This window comes from Ambystoma mexicanum, chromosome 9, assembly GCF_040938575.1.
Source record: "Ambystoma mexicanum isolate Mex_15411 chromosome 9, UKY_AmexF1_1, whole genome shotgun sequence".
In the NCBI taxonomy this organism is placed as follows: Eukaryota; Metazoa; Chordata; class Amphibia; order Caudata; family Ambystomatidae; genus Ambystoma; species Ambystoma mexicanum.
The window spans coordinates 823,499,922-823,521,095 of NC_090931.1; positions in this window are offsets into that span (position 1 = coordinate 823,499,922).

The window sequence follows — 21,174 nt, forward strand, 5'->3', positions numbered from 1 at the left end:
TTCACGCGGAGAAGCAACTGGCGGCTGTAGAAGCCGTCCGCCGGTGTCTGGTACTCGTGACACAGACAGTAGTGAATGATGTACCTAAAAACATAAAAAATGAAATTAGTCTCACCATCAGATCCTTATTAAAATTATTCATTTCATAGCGAGGACAGCGCTACTGGGTGTACACAAGTGTTTAAAGGCGTGGCGAGGCATGGAGGGGGGGGGGAGTGCAGGTGGAGAGTGGAAGGGCCCAGGACTGAGGTCGCAGACAGTGGACCAGTTGTAGCAGGGGAGAGGGAGAGAGAAAGCAGAAGCAAAGAGGAAGGTTTTGAGGTGCTTCAGTAAAAGCAGATGTTTCTCCTCAAGATAGTGCGCGGTAGAAAACAATATGCCACATAGAACGAACAAGTACAACTGAACCCGTCTTTAAAGCCACTGTATAGTAATGAAATTGCGGTATAAACTCATCAAAAGTTACTTACATTATATTTGCATTTTCCATTGTGTCTCTGTGTAGGGCAGACCCGAAACACCACTCCTTCTTTGCCGACGTTACTTCTTCTAATGAACGTGGCTCATCGTTTCGTTTCTGAAATTTTATTCATTATCTTTTCTTAGTCTTTCAGGATGGTCCCGGCCTGTCAAGGTCAAATCACAATAGAACCTTATATTGGGTCGTGGGCCGTTCCGCCACCCGAGCAAAACATCAAAGCAGCTGACCTTCACTTTGAGCGAGCACACATTTCTAGTTAGCTGCAGTTAGTTTTAGGGACATCTTGTCTGCGTGCCTTTTTTTTTATTGTCCCTATGGGTCGGCCATGTTTTTGCAATACGGAAACATTCTATAATTTTTGTAAAAATGATTTATATTACTGTTTGGTTTAATTGCAATGGGCCTGCAACATGAGGAGACTCGAGAGAACAGACAATCAAATTACAATCATTTAAACCGTGATGTGTATTTCTCAATGAGCTCTGCTTTAGGTGGACATGGAACAGAGGCAATGTTGGGTGGCAATGCAGTTGTCCCCTGCATAGGTTCGTTCACCACTCCATGTATGTGCCTATCGAGGACATCTACGATAAGTCTCTCAATAAACTCATATTGCATATCCTCAAACACTGGTTTGATCACCCATTGTTTACTTCTTTTAGTGAAGGCCTTATTGTAGCGAAGCGTCCCTAAAGTTCCGGTCGTCCTACTTTGTTGACGGCCAACATTATGGTTATGTGCCAAGACCGCTAAAAGAGTCCGATTTATCATGCCTTCCATGCCAAAATGCAATCTTTTGGGCCTGTACTTGAGGCACATATTGTGGAACACCTCCAAATCTCCTGTGTGGCAGAATTCCGTGAGTCCCCTCAAAGCTTTTGTTATAGTTTTATCAAATACAATCTTTTCAATGGCTTTGTGAGTGGGTGATGAAGGAATCAACCACTTCTTCTTCCGTGCCTCCTCTGTGGACAAATGGCCATGTTCACATTTGTGGAAATGCTCATTTGTCGACCATCGATGTACGTTGCTACAGTGCAACATTACTGACCGCCATTTTTCCAGTAGAATTTCCAACGACCCTTCACATGTTTTTGAGCTCCACCAAAGATGGTTGCTGATTGACTTGGACCACTGTGAAATACCTTGCAATTCTTTTTTTTTACCTGCAGCAGACAATTTTTTATTGATTGATTTTGCAAGATGCCAAACGTCAAATTGGTGATTTATATTTTTGTACTGTTCTCTCATTGTCTTGGCAATTGAAACGTGTCTGTCCGTGGCTATCAGGTCGATCACCATTCCCCGCGATTGTAGTTCTTGCAATGATGCTACAAAGCCAACTTTCTCCATGGCCACTGAGGATGTACTTTGTGACACCTGCACGACCACCGAACTCACAATTTTCTTACTTTCCATGTCCTGAAAGTGGTAGGTGCAGTACTTGGCTGAAAATCCTGGGCTGTCGCACTGTCCATCACCGGCTAGCCTGAAGCGTTTGCCCGCGAATGTACTTTCCATTGACATTTTTTCCATTCTCCAAGCTTCGCTGATGGCTGGAAATAGATAATCGGTTTGGTATTTGTAGAACTGACTTTTCGCAATGAAATGGATTCCCACAAACTGAAAGAAATACTGTAACTTTTTAAAACTTGAACCACTAAAAAGTGCGGCCGCTGCACAAAGTAGATTGCCTGCTGGCAGTTGCCCCAGCATGGGTTGTGCAGACCATGCGAACGGATGATATTGTGTACAGGTGGCATGTATTTTAAGGTTAGTGCCTCGAATTGCACGAGTCACATTAATCAATGGCTCCCCACATACTTCCCCACCAACCGAATGCCCACATTTCATCATCATAATAATATCCATCAAACAGCTATCGAATACAATGAATTTGGCCTCTTTCCTTATACTTTCACTCTGCATCCCAGCTGGTTCGGCCTGTAACGTTGAGGACATGTCACTCGCATGAAAGGTACAATCTCTGATATCGTCTTCCGCTATGCTGAGTGATATTGATGGTGTTTCATTGTCGTCCACGTCATTCTCTTCCATTGCAACATCTGTTCCTTGTCCGGAGATGGGAGAAAAAAACAATGTCTTCAACTTTCGCGCGCTCTTATTTTTTGCGGGTGTGGATTCTGTGAATTGATCTCCGACTGCATCCAAACTACCAGGAGGACATTCACTATCAATGGCTGGTGGTGGTATAGCTCCGTTGTCAATCACTTCATATTCTTCCCATTGGCACGATGCATCTCCAGTCTCAAGTCCCTGCCAAAAGGTTTGACAAGCAACATCTCTCGTTCGCTTCACTGTCTGTGTAGATTTAGTTCTTACACCCACTCGCAACTAGAGGACAGATTAGAAAAGGGATGTTCAGTTTAAACACAACTTACAGTATTGAACTATTGACAGTGAAAGACAACATAATATAGTGAACAGGACACTAACCTTCTTTTGCTTTCTTTTCTTTGAAACTTTCTTGCCTCGAACTTCAACATCTGGACGCTGTTGCTCCGACTCGTGTGTGCATGTCTCCACTTCCTCTCGCGCTGCAACGACTATATTTTCATGATAAGCACATCCATCACTCACTGAGGCTCCATCGACTCCCTGAAACATAGAACTTTCATTAGTATGTATAATAATATTGAAAACACAAAATGTACTTGGGGACCAATACCCATACGTACATCTCAATAGCAAAACACGAATGAACGCATTGTGTAGAACATTCAAACGACAATAGTTCACGCATTGTTGATCTAGTTAGATTGAACTGTCAAGATCCATACCTCGGGCTCCGCATAGACTTCCATTGATGATATTATTGAAGATGACGCTTCAGCAACTCCCTGAAACACAGTAATTGCATTAGTATGCTTTTCTATTTTGTTAAAAAGAACATAAACTTTGAGCAGGCGTCAACGGCTCATCTAAATAGACCTGCACAAATGATCAGTTGTCTAAAATAAATAATGGATATGTAAATATGATTCGATTTGCTCGATCGTTGGAAGTGTCACCACCCAGAGATCTGCATCAACTACTAGGGGTGATGTTCTTGTAGAAGAAGCTCCGTCATCTCCCTGAAACATAGTACTTGCGTTAATAAAGAAGGAAGTATAGCGGATGTAATCACGTCATATGATTTCGCTTGATCGAACTGTCAGTATCCATACCTCGAAATGCATAAGAACATCAAGGGACGATGTAACTGCGGTGCACACTTCTGCAAGCTGTTGCGCCGACCCGTAACTGCATGCTCCCCCTTCTACTTGGACTAATGCTCCATCGACTCCCTGAAACATAGGACTTTCATTAGTAATGAACACAATATTGAAAAAAGAAGACAAATAGGAGGGCGACGACAGAAGGACATATCAATGGCTAAAAACGAAAGAAACGTACCTCGAGCATCTGAGTGACATCTACGGTTGTCGTCAATGCGTTGGACTCCTCAGCATCTCCCTGAAAGACAGTACTTGCATTATTTTGGATAACAATAATTATAACTGAAAACAAAGACTAGAGGACGAGTACAAGGGTGTACCATTAGGTAAAATAATTACACGATCAATTAAAACTATTGATTTACATGCCTAAAACAAGTCAGTGTCAGAATAGCTAAGTAAGATTACCCGATAGGCGCTTGAAGTGGCTGATGACTGCAATAACGACACGGATGGAGAATCTTCCGCCTTCATATTGAGTGGATACATAAATGGGGAAATTATTGTTAGCTACTGCTACACACTACCGCAAGGCCGAGAACTAGATCCGTAAACTTGACTCACCAGTGGAGGCATGTGGACGAATAGAGTGGGAATAGCGGTTGAGAGCAATTTTCGCCTCGCTCGCGGTGTTTTCTTCTTTATTAGCAATGATGTGGAGTACATGTCTGGGCTAAAGTGCCTGCTGCAGATGCGGTATCGATCACCCCTCTTGTCCGCAAAGACTTCTAGGACTCTACTTTCTAGCTCAGAGGCTGGATATCCGCAATATCGGACCCATCCTCTTATCTGATCTATTGTCTTAGGGAAAACATGCATTATAGTACCTTCAGATTTGTTATGGGTCTTCGAAGGGCAACCGCCAATGGAACAGGCAGGCATTATGGAAAGTTCTGAAAAGTAAAGATCAACAATTCTCTATGAATACCAATGTGTTAAAACAGTAAATGACACATAAAAGGTTCAATGCAAGGTCCGTTTTGGTTCTTGGAACTATACACGTTATTCACATGCGGATAAGTATTTCAATAACTTTCAAAAAATAGAAAAAGTAATTTGACTAAACTCAGAACATGTGACTAGTTCCTTGCATGTACTGTCGTGAACGAAAAGAAAACATGGATGCAATTTGATGACTACTAGCAAATAGATATAAATTAAAAAATTGGACGCAAAATGATTATGGTACATGGACTTACCTTGACGAACAAACAGTTAGATGCAGGGATCAGAGTAGTTTCTTGTCATAGAACAGGGAGCAGTTCACAGGTTGCAAACTGACGAGTTTGCTCAAAGTGGTCACGGAAGTTCACAGAGACGAAGAGCAGATAACCAGCACCTTCACGGGTTGACTAGCAAAGCGCAAAGAAGTTCTCATTAGAAATATGAGGTGGGTTATAAAGAATTCGAACCAGGGGTGTGTTTGTGAATGAATGACGTGTATATGTCGTGGCATTATGTGGATTGCAGGGGGCCGTCCAGCGTGAGGGGGATGCTTGGCAGGAGACACGGGGTCTGGAGGTAGACATGGGAACAACAAACCCATGCTCTATAGACCACTTTGAAGTGTACATGGTCTTTGGCACCTCTTGGCCTTTATCGCTCCCTGACAGCTCCACTTGCCAGCAGCTCAAGTACCCCGGTGCGAACTGCCTTTGATAGGGCGGGGGGTGGATCGGGGCGGTGGTCGTGCAGACAAGACACAGGAAGACTCGTGAATGGAGACACACTTATGTGGATTGCAGGGGGCCGTCCAGCGTGAGGGGGATGCTTGGCAGGAGACACGGGGTCTGGAGGTAGACATGGGAACAACAAACCCATGCTCTATAGACCACTTTGAAGTGTACATGGTCTTTGGCACCTCTTGGCCTTTATCGCTCCCTGACAGCTCCACTTGCCAGCAGCTCAAGTACCCCGGTGCGAACTGCCTTTGATAGGGCGGGGGGTGGATCGGGGCGGTGGTCGTGCAGACAAGACACAGGAAGACTCGTGAATGGAGACACACTTATGTGGATTGCAGGGGGCCGTCCAGCGTGAGGGGGATGCTTGGCAGGAGACACGGGGTCTGGAGGTAGACATGGGAACAACAAACCCATGCTCTATAGACCACTTTGAAGTGTACATGGTCTTTGGCACCTCTTGGCCTTTATCGCTCCCTGACAGCTCCACTTGCCAGCAGCTCAAGTACCCCGGTGCGAACTGCCTTTGATAGGGCGGGGGGTGGATCGGGGCGGTGGTCGTGCAGACAAGACCCGTTTGCCGCAGGGCCTCACCAAGGAGAGGCCATCTAACTGAATGTAAGAGGATGGCTGCAGGATCTACTACATGGAAGGCAGGGGGGTGAGTTTATAAATACCTCACCCTCCCAGGAGAATATACACTAGATTCATTTAAAAAATCAAAACAACCATTGTTAAAATATATGTTGGGCTTTATTTTAGATTTTAATTAAACATAAATAATAAACATTACACATTGTAAAGTTGAGGTTGCAGCACATCGAGGGAAAATCCGCGGTATTGTCCACTGTCACTGGGGAAATGTTGTCTAATGGCAAGTACCGCACAGGCAGGTATTACTCTCCGAACGCGGTGTCCGAGCCTCCCGTGAAGCCACCAAGTGAAGCAACGATAGGCCACCAGCCTGTACCACCTGTGAAAAAAAAAGATGCAAACTGTATTAAACTGACCAAACTTTCTTATCAATGTCGATTCAGGTAACACATGTCATTTTTCTTAGAAAAAAATTATATCTAGAAAATGCACTATATGGAACCAATTTACATGCGTTCCAATGATATGTAAATGTAATTTTATATGTGGGAGACGACCATGAAATAGTGGTGGCATCACTGACATCACAAACAGAGTATACTTACTCGTTACTCGGATTACGCGGACGAACAGTGCCACGAAGTTCGTGCATAAGCACCATCATCATCCTCAACACTGTCCGTGAGAGGCAGGCTTCCCTGAACTCTGGCAGCTCGGTGATGCATTGCGGACTTTGCTCGCCTTCCTGCTGACTTTGCTCGCTTTCCGAAATGTAGGCCAAGCACCCGGAATTTTCCCGGCAGCAGCAGTTCTCCTCCTCAGTTGGCATTAGCTCGCACCGATTGCACGTGCACCAGGTGGAGACGCCGTCCATGCGACATGGTCCAGGCTCTTCATCCGTTGACTGGTCCTCCCAACTGCCGTCCGAATCCCCATCGTTTTCGCGTGCTTGCCTTTCCAGTAGTTCTTCCTCGGTGTACTCGGGCTCGTACATATACGGCATTATTGTGGCCATTGTGCGGTAAAGATAGTAAAATAATTTATAGCGGTGGTACTGGTATCTGTTCACACGGGCTACAAGCGGCGAAGGTAGCTGACCAGAGCACTGAAACGAGTCACAGAATACTCAAAGTAACACAGAGAGAGGAATGGAATCGAAAATCTGCTGCTGTATGTTGTGAAACGGTCTGTTTATACTTATTGGGGAAAGAGGCGTCCTGCCATTTCCATGGCAACACGTCAATAGCTGAGGCGCAGCGATTGTTGACACGAGACGTGCTTGAAATGGGCAGTACGCGTCTGCTGATGTCAGGCTCAGGGGCGGGGGATTTGATTTAGTGCCGCAAAGGCAGGTGAGCCAGGTCGATGCGGCGGAATGATAGGATTATCACAAAATGGAGGCTGATTTCGAGTGCGATAAGGGGCGAAAAGTCGGGTAAGGTCCATAGGAAAGTTTCCTACGATCTACCGATTTATGCTTACAAACACATGGCCGACCCGTAGGGACAATAAAAAAAAAGTCCCGGAACTCTCCTTTAATTGTAGCAACACTGTAAACTGGCTCTTTTAAAATATTTACATTGCATTTCTAATGATCACTTACAGGATATGTTGTAATCATAATAAGAATGTTCCACTTGCCCTACTAAGCAAAGCAAATTATCAAACCCTAGAATAATCATGAACATTATCTCCTAGTGTAAACTTTCGAAATACCTCCATGAGAAAGGGGAAAGGGATGTATTACACCAGTGAGGTTTCCTCACTGTTTTGCATACAACCAAAGAGCATTTTGGGAACATAATAATGACCACAAATCTTTATATTTAACAAGTATGTCTGTCATAAAAGTGATGTATGCTTTAATCAATATGTACATCATATACACTGGGCTTGGTTCTCATTTAAGTTTTCAGAACACTCACCCTAACATTACAGTGTTTGTAGCCACTGCTCCTCTTTGTTCCCCCAGACTGTTACCTATTTGCCTCTCTGCCAACCCATATTGGACTCCATTTGTCCTCTTTGCAGGACAAACTGTTAAGGAACTTTCATCTGTCACCAACGTTCACTGGTTCGACTTATTCAACATCTCTTCCTCAAATGGTATCTTCCCAGTCTGTTAGAAAACAGACACGGTCATACCTCACATGGATGAACCATGTGCTGACCCCGCCAACCTGTCCTTCTACAGGTCTGACTCCTCTCTCCTACCCTACCATTCTAAAATCCTAAATAAGGTTGTCTTCAACCACATAGTCAACTATCTCGAGGTAGACCCCATACAGATTCCACTGTTAACACTCCACTGAAATCCATGTTTCCAATGATCTTACCACTACCCAACACTCTCATCTCTCCTCTGTTTTCACTCTTCTAGAGCTTTCCACTGAATTTGAAACTATGAATCATCCTTTGCTTTTTCAAACTCCCTGCTTTGCTACAGGAAAACTGTACTCAACTGTTGTTTTCACCACATACATGGCACAGACACTGCTTTAGTTTCTCTCTGGGATTTAGATTATTAATGAATTATTGTGTTTTGTTTTAAATATGTTTTGAATTTAGTAATTGAAATTTGGCAATCTAGGTATGTTGTGTTATGTAAGATATTGTAAATGGTGCATGTTTATGATACAAATAGATTGGAATAATATGTTTTGATGAGAATTATTGTATCTATTAATGTAGAATCGTAACGTTAATGGGGTTTGACTATTTGGAATTTTTTCCTAAACTTGTCCTTTACGCATGGGTTTCTGTAATATTAAAAGAGTAATTCCATTACCACCACTGCTGAATTCTGAGATGTGACTGAAAAGTGAAGGATTTATCTCCATCAAGATTCTGGAGGTAAACCCTCCACTTTAAGGTTAGAAAAGCAGTGGATTTACCCCTGCAGAATTACCTGTCATGGTAATCCTAATAAATCCCCATGAAGTCCATATAGGGGATTTACACCACCTTACTCCCACTGTTAATCTGGGAGCTATTCTGCTGGACCGAGTGGTGGAACAGTAGACAGTTATGTTATGTTAAGATAACTTATAAAGCGCACGGTCGCTCGGAAGCATCATGGCGCTGGAGAGGGAGGACAGAAGCCCTGAAAATGTGTAAACCAGACCTCACAGAATTAAAAAAGATATGTTTCAAGAGCCTTAAAGGCCAGATGGTGAGAAATCTTTTTCAATGTCATGGGGAGCTTGTTCCAAAGCTGTGCCGCTGCAATGGAAAAGGCACGTCCCCCAATCCGGGAGCGGCAAAAGGATGGCACACAGAGTAGGCAAGCCGATTTGGATCTCATCGCTTTGGAGAGTAGCGTAAGAATTTAGTACGGAGATACTCGGCACCCTGACCGTGAAGTGTACGATGCACAATGCATAATGCCTTAAACTCAATGCGCTGGGTAACCGGGAGCCAATGCAAACAGCAAAGTACCAGGGAAATATGGGCACCATAAGGTAATCCAGTTGCCACACGCACTGCAAAATTCTGAAGGCGCTGCTACAGTGTTGGTGGCAATGTTACAGAATTACCCCAAAATTCATAATACGGCCGATATTGATAACTTTGAAGATGTAAGGTCTTGTTCAGAGAAAATAGACTGTTGAATCTCCTCCAAGGTATTCCAACTAAATTCCAATAAGACTGACTTTTTTCAGTTTGGTTCTTTACAGCAGATCAAGAACCCAGACTTCTTGCCTGCTTCACCGTCATTGTTTGCCTTCCTATGTTCTATACCAATAATGTTAAAAACCTAGGCACTAGCTGGCAGACAGATCTAAACATGTTCTCCCAAGATGGTGATGTTGTAAAGGCTGATTTTTACAAGCTCAGGATACTGCAGTAGACACTTGTTTTTGTGCCAAAAGACGACCATGCTCATGTGATCGGATCTTTCATTAATGCAAAATGGGATTTTTTTGTTGCATTATGTGCCGGGCTACCCAATTGCCCACTTGATCGTCTTCAATGAGTTCAGAATGACGAGGTCAACTTGGTTACCAGCTTCTCTAAACATGACTGGTCACCCTGCCAAGATATCCTGTGCACTGGATTCTGGTTAAAAATAGGTTTGCTTTCAAGATACTTTACCTTGTCTTTAAATGTCCTTATGTTCTAGCATCTAGGTGCATGAAAAATAAAATTGTTCTTTACCGACCATCATGGTCGTTATGTTCAGGGCAGCTATTTTAGGTATATATTTCAAAATCCAGATTACAAAATTGGGGTGATTGTAGGTTTGTTGTTATTACCTTGTAATGTAAAACAATCTAGACCTGTCCATTCTCAAGAAGAACTATGTCTGCCATTTTGCAGAGTCTTCCAAACAACTTTTGATTTCTTAAAGATTGTCTGTCACTTTTTTCTTGATGTGCTTTGTCTGTATGGCTGTGTGATACAGATGCACAATCAAATCAATTCAAAATACCCCTATGTCTCTGACTGCTTCTCCTCTGTCTCATGGGACTCCAACAGCTCCACCCCAAAATGCAACCAAGTTGGGGTTCCTCAAGGATCAGCCCTAGGCCCATTTCTCTTCACCCTATACACCTCCTCCCTTGACATACCCTTTGGCTGTAACTATCACCTCTTTGCTGATAATACTCCAATCTTCTACTCCTTACCCTCTTTGACCCCTGAAATCCCTGAATGCAGCAAGAGCTGTGAAACTGCTATCCCCCATAGTATGGTTCTACTCTTTCTTGTGGTCAATTCATAAAAGATGGAAGTCAACGTCCTCCCTTTGCCCAAAGCCACCCCCTTCACTTTCTTCCATCCTTTCGACTGACCTCCTCGCCCCCTCACCCACTGCAGGCAAAGTTGGGGTTCTCCTTGACAGCGAGCCTGAAACTCTTCCAGTTCATCATGGCCACTGCCACCACGTCCAGATGCAACCCCTGAAACATTACAAAACATTACAAAGGTCTGTCCACATCTCGTGTACAAAACCCTCCTCCAACTACTATCACCAGTCTGGATGGCTATCCATGCAACATCACTCTTTACCTTCTTGCTACTAATCTATAAATCCATGCATGGTCTTGCCTCCTCCCACCCCACTACCTCACTGAGTGTATCACACTGTACTGTGCCCCTTCATCTCTCAGCTCCTTGTCTCTTCATGCTGTCTTTCCCCTTTCCTACATGCCCCAATCCACTGGAATGATCTTGCCCTGGCCACCAAAGCCATCTCTTCAATTGATCTCATGAAATTGTGGCTCAAACTCTACCTGCTAGCTCGGAAGGAGTCTATCCAGCATTTACAGTCTGCTATCAAAACTCACTGCTGTGGTAAATAAGAAACCCAAAGGCAGCAGAGCTCAGGATGAGGGTATAATGAATGTAAAAGCCCTGCCCCAAACACCAGACCCCAGAAATAGCCACCAACTGCCAACGCCTCTGCCTCAGGGTATCCTGGCCTTCCAATACATTCAACATGCTTTGGCATGATGCCACCAGCACCGTCATAGGAATACCACAACCACCTTCTCTCCAAATAAACAACACAAAAAGAAAAACTTAACAAAGGAATGGGAGAGAGAAGAGTGAAGAGCAGAAAAGAGAGAAGAGAATAAAAACAGAAAACTAAGGGACAAGAACACAAATAACACCGCTATGCCTGCCACAAAGGCTGTCATGCACTATCACCTTACCAATAGTCACACAGTTGGCCCAGTAGTCTCTTGCTCCTAAGGGGACATTATGCCCTCTGAACAATCCAGGGCAAGTGCCTCTTAGAACTAGGAACTACACTTGTGCTGGGTGGGTAGCACCACTGCTGGATGTCTCATCATCACAAGCCTTCCACCCTACACCGTGGTTGTCAGTGTCAGGTATACATACACCAACTCCACTCCTGCCAACTCCCATTTTTATCAATCTGTCCAAGCTCCAAATACTACCACCATTCACTTGTACGCCCCTGGGGTGCACTCCTAAGGGTTCACTGAATTTTGACAGAACCTTTATTGCTCATAACACCTTTTTATTGATACAGATAAGGTCCTTGAGCAGATACTCCTGTCTTCTCTTTGATGGAATTTGTTTATCAAAATAGGCCTTGTACTTAGGTTGGGCCTTGGCCATGAATTCATCCATCACTGCATCATTGACCTCCTTGGCAGGCAGCATCACATTAGCCCAGGCCACTTCTAATACTGCACGAACCTTCCCTAAACATTAGATTGGCAGGTTTAGGTCAATAGGTAGACATGACATAGACAAGCTACATTGGGAATGATTATGTTAAGAGTTTTTCTTTTTCATTGCACTTGCTAAATTTGAGAACTATTGATAAAAATGTAGTATGGTAGAGAATGTTAAAAATATACAAACAATGTATCACTGGCAGTGAAATATACCCTAATTGTGCTTCTTTGTATTTTTTCCAGAATTTATCAATGATATGATTATGCCCCTGAAGAAGAGTGCTTACTCGAAATGCGTTGGGCCAACACATTTGATACATTTCTTGTGACTGAAAAAGTAATATATGTAATTTCTTTATGCGAAATATTGGAACTTCATACAGAAACAGTTACATTTTCATTTAGAAATTGTAGAATAGGTTAATGGTTGCCGCCTTCTCCATAGGGGCACAACCATACCTAATACAGACCACACACAAATTATTGGTTCGATTGATTCAGACATTTGATAGTGTGCAGGGGACGGGAGTTCCCCATTGGGAACACTTTTCTGCTTCTTATAATCTTTCCAACCTAGATGCCAAGCTTGAAACTATCTCCCCCTCCCCGCAAACCACATAGAGATCTCTATTGACAGATTATGTATTAACCCATATCAGTACTTCTTTATTCAAAAGAGAACAGACTCAGGTGTGCATAGTGTTCTCCCTTTGGTTTCAAACATCGAATAACAATCCACTAGGACAATCATGAAACTTCTCCTACAGTCTGCCACCTGGTATGGCCCTACAACATTGATGCCCAGACAATTCCAAGTCCTTGGCAGAAACAGATAATAGACTGAAACGTTGGTTCATGGTTTGCTTGCTTTTGTCAGAATTTAGACATGGCCAGCATTCTATCATCATGCGCTCCACATGTCAACCACTCCTGGCTACCAATATTTTTCACAGAACTTCCTTTTGCCATTTCTCAAACGGGATGGACATTGTGTGAAAAGGACAACAGTTTTTCACGCAAAACCCCAGGAGAGACCAATTTGTGACCCCTAAACAAATACATCCCTCTTATAAGTCGCTCCTCCATTACTTCCCCAAAAGCCCTATTGTCTTTGTCTAGCAAACTCTTGTCTGACAAATCAGCACAGACATACTGTGAAATCAGAGACAAGACCTGGTCCTGCCCCATCTCCTTAATCCAGATCTCCCATGAAAAAATTCTAGGCTAACTGTGCAACACTAGCCACCACTGCATCTCCTTCCTCCTTCCATCTGTTGCTCGGAGCTGACCAGGGCATCCAAGACAAAAGCCTCAGCCATGTTCTGAGCGCCTGGTACATACACTACCCAATAACCATACTCTAGAAGTCTGAAGAAAGGCAGAGAACGTTGGGGGTATCTCTGTACAACCCCTGCACACTTAATACTTCGACCAATGACTAATCGTCTGTGTGTGTGAATGGTGTTAGATTTCCCCCAAATGTACAACACCCCAAAAGCATGGCAACAGTTCCCTTTGAATGACCAAATAGCATGATTCAACATCACTCCCCACTTAGGAGGCATGGCATATGAGCCATTTTATGTTTCACTTCCACTTGGGACAATACTGCCCCCAGACCTTTTGTGCTTTCGTCCATGATGATTTTAGAAGGGAGAAGTGTGGAGAATCCTACTAAACACAGATTCCATTCTTGATGACCCTAGCTGCGGCCTGCAATGCTTCGCATCAAGTGAAGGCCACTCCCTTTTTTGCTAACTCTCTCAAAGGGTGCATGATTTCGGCAAACATTTGAATAAGTTCACAATAACGTTCACAATAACATTCTGCCAGAGCTAAAAAGGAGCATAACTCACCACGGTCCTGGGCAATGAGGCATTACTTATGGCTTGCATAGCTTCCTCCTTATGTATGTATCCCACATCACTACTCAAGTACCCCAAATACTCCACTTCTGGTGCTCTGAACTTGCACATACTCAGCTCTATTGATCAGTCCTTATCAGTAATATGCTATGTATATCTTGTCTACTGTGGAATCATGTTCTTTTCTGTCACTGCCATGAACTAAGATGTTGACTTGGTAGACCATGTCCCAGGTATCCCTTTTTGAAGGTGAGACATCAGTCTTTGGAAGACTACTGCTCCAGATGCCAAACCAAACAGCATCCTCCGATAGCAGTACATCCCAAAAGGTGTGATAAGCAATGGCAAGTATTTGCTCCCTTCGATTACAGGTAACTGAGGATATGTGCAAGAAAAGTCAAGTGTGAAGAAGAGCTTTCTAACTCGCACACAATTAGCATCTCTGATATGATGGGCATAGGGAACTTGTCCCTTGTGATATTTGTGTTCATATTAAACAAATCCACTGAAACTCTATACTTTCCATTCTTTTCATGTACTGCCAAAATGGGTATCAAACCTTCAGCACACTCAATTGGCTCAATTATACCCTGGTGTACTGAATATTGCAGTTCACAATCAGCCTTATAACTTATTGCTATGTGAATGCCCCTGCCCTTAGTGCTAATGGGTGAGATATCTTGATTGAGACAGATTATGTGTGCCTACCCTTTGAGCTTCAAAATACCGTCGTAGAACATCTCTGGATATTTGTCTTGCTCACTCATGATGGTGGGGGTGGCAATCAGGACATGCTCCACATTGTTAGGGTCTAATTTCATTCCCAATGTGGCTTGATCCCATTTACATTTACTTCTTTCTTGGCTACATACACCGCAGTAAGCAGCATCTTGCTCTTAAACTTGCTCATAGTCTATATCTTGGAACCTTGACAGCCACAGGGGTTCCTTGTCAGGCATGTTGAGCTCTTCTGCTCAGTCTCTGCATTGTAACTCTTCACACTTTTCCTGGGATATGATGGATACAGGCAGCACCTGTCTACCATCTTATCACCCTAGTGTCCATCCATGCATATTTTGCAACTAGGACACTTAAAATTGGAGGGAGATCAGTCTTGTATATGGATCAAGTGTTCCTCATCAGACCTATCACTCTCTTGGATATACGCTATTGTCATCTTAAAGTCATAATTAGCAGACATCATAAAGGTGTCTGTAATGTCCTGATCCACCACAGCAGAAGGTTCTAATCTTCTCCAGTACAGAAGGTGACCCAGGTTTCTTCTTCCTTTCTTTCATAAGCGTCAGACACCTGCATCTCATGGCGTTCTTCTCATCTTCTTGCATCCTTCTCTCTTTTAGCTTCCCTGTCAGGCCTATTCTTAATGGTGGAACCAACTGTGGATCAGCTTCTTCTGATGTTGCCCTTTTCCTTGACTGTCCTAGCACATAGCATGGTGTGCTGCACCTTTTTGGTAATCACTAGGGTTTCTTCTAGTGTTGGATTATCACACATCCACAAGCATTCTTGCACGTGGTGTTACTGGTGTTAATTATTATCTGATCTCTTATAGGTTCATCTTGTCCAGTACCTGCACTAAATTTGCAAGACATAGCTAATTTACGTGAATCTGAAATGTAGTCTTCTACCCCTTCATCCATCCTTTGTTTCCTGGAGTAAAAATGAAATCTATTGATGGTGACATTGATCTTGAAGACATCGAGGATGCGATGAGAGAAACCTAGATTTGAGATATTGCTGGCGATCTCACTAGCATGAGAATCATTAGTATCTAGTAATCCGAGGTTGAAGTCACCCAGGAGTAGAACTTGGGAGTTAGGTTTGGTATTGTCTGCCAAGGTGGTAGAAATGTCATTAGAAAGGTAGCAAGTGGACCCGGAGGTCTACAAATGAGGTGCAAGGTAGCTGTGCTGTTGTGGAAAAGAGAGAGTTTGACTGAAATTGACTCCGCAGAGCAGAGTTGTGTGTTAGGGATCGGTCTTATGTTGATGTCATCTTTGTGGATGAATGCGACTCCGCCACCTCTGGAGAGGTTGGAGTTGCGATCATTTCTGATAATGGAGTATCCGTTAGGAATGGCAAGTGCCAGTAAAGGGCCTGAGGCTGCGTGAAGCCACATTTCCATAATGGCGATGAAGTCAAGAATTTGTGTGGTAATGAGATCAGCGATATCCAGGGCAGGGGCGGTGAGGGATCTAGCATTGATAAGAGCACCCCTCACCTTATTTTTGGGCGGTGACTTAAGGCTGTCAGGTGGAGTCTGAGCATGCTGGGTTTGGCTGGTGTTGGAATGGTTGGTGTGGGTGATGAGTTGACGTTTAGGTACGTACAGGAATCTGGATCTAAGTCTGAGATTTCTCAGATATAGCGGGCAAGGTTGGTTAGGTGTGGGTTTAGTGGCAAAGTGTTGTAGCCATAAGGCAGGGGAGTTGAGGTAGGGATTAGTGTCGTGCAGTAGGTTGAGCATTTGGGTAGAACTTGGTGAAGGGAGTGCAGTAGGTGCAGTGGAGTAATAGACTAATGGCTCCGAAACAGAGGTCAGGTCAGGAGGCATGGTAGAGGTGTGAGCCACCTTAGTCGTATAAGTTAAATGTGTACTTATATGGGGAGAGCATGTTTCTTATTTTGACTTGGATTTTTATTTTACTGGTGTTAAGGTCAAAGGCAACATAAATATTCTTACATGTTAATCTTAAAGTACATTTACATCATGTACTATCACCACCTGAGGGGTCCCCTGGTGCTCTACCGGATCTGAAAAATTAAGAGGTTAGGCGAGGGTTAGTAGGGTGTAGCAGGACACAGGAAGAGCGAAATTTGTGATGTCCTGTTGGCAGCTTCAGTTCGGTTAACACCGCTCGCTGAGCATGGGTGCGGTTTACAGATCGGCAGGCTCCCATGTGCTGCTGTGCAAGACTATGTGTGGTTTGTTTTGTTGTTGCAGTGTAGTGAAGTGCATGAGCTTTTCTGTGCAAGAAAGTGTTTGTGTTTGTTTAGGGTGTGAGAGGTGTAAGTATAGAGTTGAAGTTTTTAGCAGGTGGGTTAGTGGGGTTACCTCATTGTTTCAGACATCTGTGTTAGGTGAATCTTCCCTTGCTGTCTGCTGGAGTGTTCCTTTGTGGTTCATTCCTCTGGTTCTGTGCGAGGCTGTGGCATGTCTCTATGACTGTCTAGTGATCTGTGGCTGGGAAAGTGGTTAGAGCCTCCCCAGATTGAGATCACTAAGGTTGTGGGTTGCTTTTTGGTTGTCAGTGGGGTCTGTCTGCCATCGCCTTCCTGAGCTCCTGGGGTGCGGTCTCCTCCCTCCGAGTCCTGAGCGCTCCCTGTCCTGTTGGGTGCTAGTTAATGATTAATGCGACTTCATCTCCAGCTACGGTCCCTGTCAACATCTTCAGATCCGCTCACATCTCTGAGACTAGGAGAAGTTTACACTGGCTATCAGTGACACAAAGAATTGCGCTGAAATCGCTCACGCTCACACACAAATGCCTGAACAACCAGGCCCCTACCTACCTCGCCACGCGCTTCTCGCACTACACACCTACCCGTCTACTCAGATCGGCTCAAGCACACGCTCTGACCATCCCCAGATACAAACTGCAGAAAGCTGGGGGAATCAGCTTCCTGGTCCTTGCCTCCAAACTCTGGAACTCCATTCCCGCAACTATTAGATCCGTACATTCTCCTACCATTTTCAAACAAAGAACCGAATTATGGTTAGTCTCTAATGTTGTCTAAACGACCAATGTATTACAGGCTCATATTCTACCTCTGCTTGTATATCTCCTCGCTACTTGTTAATATTGGAATGTGCACTTTGCACTAACAATTTATACCATGTGACTGTAAATAATCTTGTACATTATACTGTTTCTTGCCATTATACTGTTTAATACTGTAAATTTACACCCTGTGCCAAGATATGCGCCCGGTTGCCCTTGGGCCTGGCGGCGCTATATAAATAAATAAATACAAATACAAATACACTCATGTTGGCTTTGCCCTTAATGCGAGTACAACATTCCATGCCGCGGTAAGACCCAGCCAAGCCAGCCCCACTGTAGTATTTCCCCCACCCCCACTCCAACCCCACCATCTCAAAAGAACACTCAAGTTGACTTTCCTTTGCGAAAAAAACAGCAGTAAAACATGCCATGCTCTTGTCAAAAAATGTTCATGCGCCAATGCCCCTCTTCAGGCCCCAGCATGCATACACAAGATACACACAGAGATATGGACCCATTCAGACACATTCACCCAACAGTCATGCACCCACGCAGCTGATCTGTCATTCACAGGAGCACCCATAACATTTAGACTGTGCCCTCATTAACAGGCGCAGTCACACCCATGTTCACAATTCACACTGCATTCATCCATAGATGTGCACTTGCAGACACCTCCTAGCATACAAACATACACCCACTTATACACTCCCTCGCATGCATGCATGCATGCATACATTCATACATGCATGCATACATACAATCCCTGCATGCACACACATACACTTTTATTTGTTAAATGGTAATTATTGAAAGCATGGGCCATGCAAAAGCTGAGCCAGCAGTTAAGACTTTAGCTGCAACATGGGTAGTTCTACTAATGGCAGGATTTTGCCCTCTGCCTCCACCTTCACTCCAATGCCTGTTTTCTCACCTCAGAGAGCGTTCAATTTGCTTAAGTAAATACTCTGCTCTCCTAGGTGAGGAATATGACAGGTTCGAGCGGTCTAAGCCCCGGGCTCGGCGTAACAGCAGAGTGATGCCTTCTGCGTCAAACTGGGGAGTGGGGGGGTTAGCCCTCCCAAGCCCATGCCTGGCGCCGCCCCTGCTTGTAAGTATGTTAAGAAAACCTACAAATAACGCAATGTGGATAAAGCACAAACATGGCACAACGAACATTCCCGAATGTCCTGAAGAAAAATATTCTCTTTGGATCCAATAGTCCTTGTGGGAGATGTTGCCCCAGAGGCCACTGCCTTCACTGACTGGAAAGATATAGAGCATCTCTGTTGACTTCAGTGGCTCCACAAGGCCAATGGCACTGAGGTGTGTTCAGCAGGATGTCAAGGCAACAGAGCTAATAAGTGGCTGAGTGGCAGCTAAAACTTCAGTATGCATGGACAGCGGAGGCTTATAACTAAGGGCGGGGTGAGTAGTTGTTTCTTGGGCCAGCAAATATATACGTCCAGTCACATTTTGTATTCCAGTGGTCCAACATCCGAAGCTTTGTTGGTAACTCATTTGTGAACCAGCCAGGTAAGGCAAGTAGAGGTCTGTGGCAGAGGGAGGGTTTGGGGGGCAGGGGGCTTTGTGTGGGTGTAGGGTTGAATAAACCATAGGATTTTGCAGAAGTGACTAACATAAAGGCATCGCTTTTAAAGCACTGGTGAGTGTTTTGCTACCATTAAGTTGCAGATGCAGTATTTGGGGAAAAAGTCACTCGGAGACAGGTGTATGCAGGAGGGAGTTCTAGCAAGAGCGGGAACTGCTTTGTCTCTTTCATGTTTCAGGGTGTGTTGGGCTTTCCCGTGCTTCATTAGGTTATGCCTAATGCTGTGGAGAAGTCACCAAGTAGCTTTGATCCAAAGTTACCTCTCTTTGCCTTTGGTTTAAGAGTTGAAGAAACGGCAGAACGTTCTGTTTAGTACAATTAGTCGCTTTGTGGGCAGAATGGGGAGTGTGACTGGAAACCTGGGGAAACAGTGCAAGCGACACACGGGGCCTCATTATGAGGTGGGCGCAAAGGGATACCGGGCACTGTTAAGGACACTGGTGCCAGTAATCCCTTTGCGCCCTATTCCGAGGTCCCTTAGCGGGTCCCTTCCTTAATGTTATGGACGGGGCCTGTTAAGGGACTTCAGAGCTAATAACGGTACCGAAATTTGCGGTACCATTATTAGCTCCTTCCCCCTTCCCATTGAGCCCTATGGGGGCTGAAATGGGAATGGGGAATGGCTTTAACAATGGGGATTTATCGGTCCCGCCAAGGTCGGACTGGACCGGTAAGTCCCCAATGAACGGGACCGAACACAGTCCCGTTATTGGTGGTAGTCACCAACCTTGGAATGAGAGCCACTTACTCTAGAGGGGAATTGTCCAAACCATTTATGCGAGGGGCTTTGAAGGCGTTAACGGATGGGCAACTATAGAAGAATTAGCAGGTGTGCTTGCGGTTGTTTGCTAGGACTCCAGGCCTTCCCTTGTGTCCTTGTCGTCGACCCCCTTGATTCCACATCACTGACTGCACTGGGTAGGACTGATGAAAGTTATGGGCTAAGATATTTGGGGGCGGGATCAGTGGTTGCCTATTTCTGTCTAGATGATTAATGCTTTCTCGGGTTTGTGACTCAGCTAAAGCCCAGGCAGCAGGTGTCAAGAAGAATGGCATGTGACTTGGTGAGGGTGATCCCATGTCTTTTGGGTACATAGGCAGTAAGATAATCCTATTTGCAGTGCCCACCAGAAGTTCAGAAAAATTCAGCGCATGGATTGTATGGGAGGATAGGTCTATAGAACCCCCTCCCCGACATGCCCCACCTCCGTGAGGTTCGTGGCTCGTCAGCGGCCCCCCATGCACCTGTGCTCAGGTGGTAGGGTGACTGCTGATCGACACACAGGGCATTTCGGCGTGTACTGTAATATACCATGGACACCATTTTGAAAGCTTCAAGACTCCATTTTAGATAGAAGCGACCAAAAACCCCAATGAAACAGCCTGCCTGTGAAAGCTGCAGCTTGGCCCCCGCTCACTGCGCGCAGGGAGCCATGCACTCCCCCTGCGCCTGCACCCCATGGCAGATCCGCTGAAGGCCCGTTCTCACGAGCAATCAGACACGAACGAGTATCAGAACAAACACTGTATCATTTACCTTCCGCAGTACATCACTGTCCCCGTGTGACCTGACTCGTGGTTCAAGTCTGGAAAATAACAGGAACCATCCCAATTGAACAGGCCTCGACCTGGCATCTAACCCCTAACATTTGAAAATATATGGTGTCAATAACCTTCCTGTATGAACCCCTGCCCACGTTCCCCAAATGAAGTGTTAACTGCATACCAAAGCCCAACGATTCACAGAATTGTTTTGTAAATTATAACACGGGTTTTGGGAAGGGATGAAGCTTATAACGTTGATAA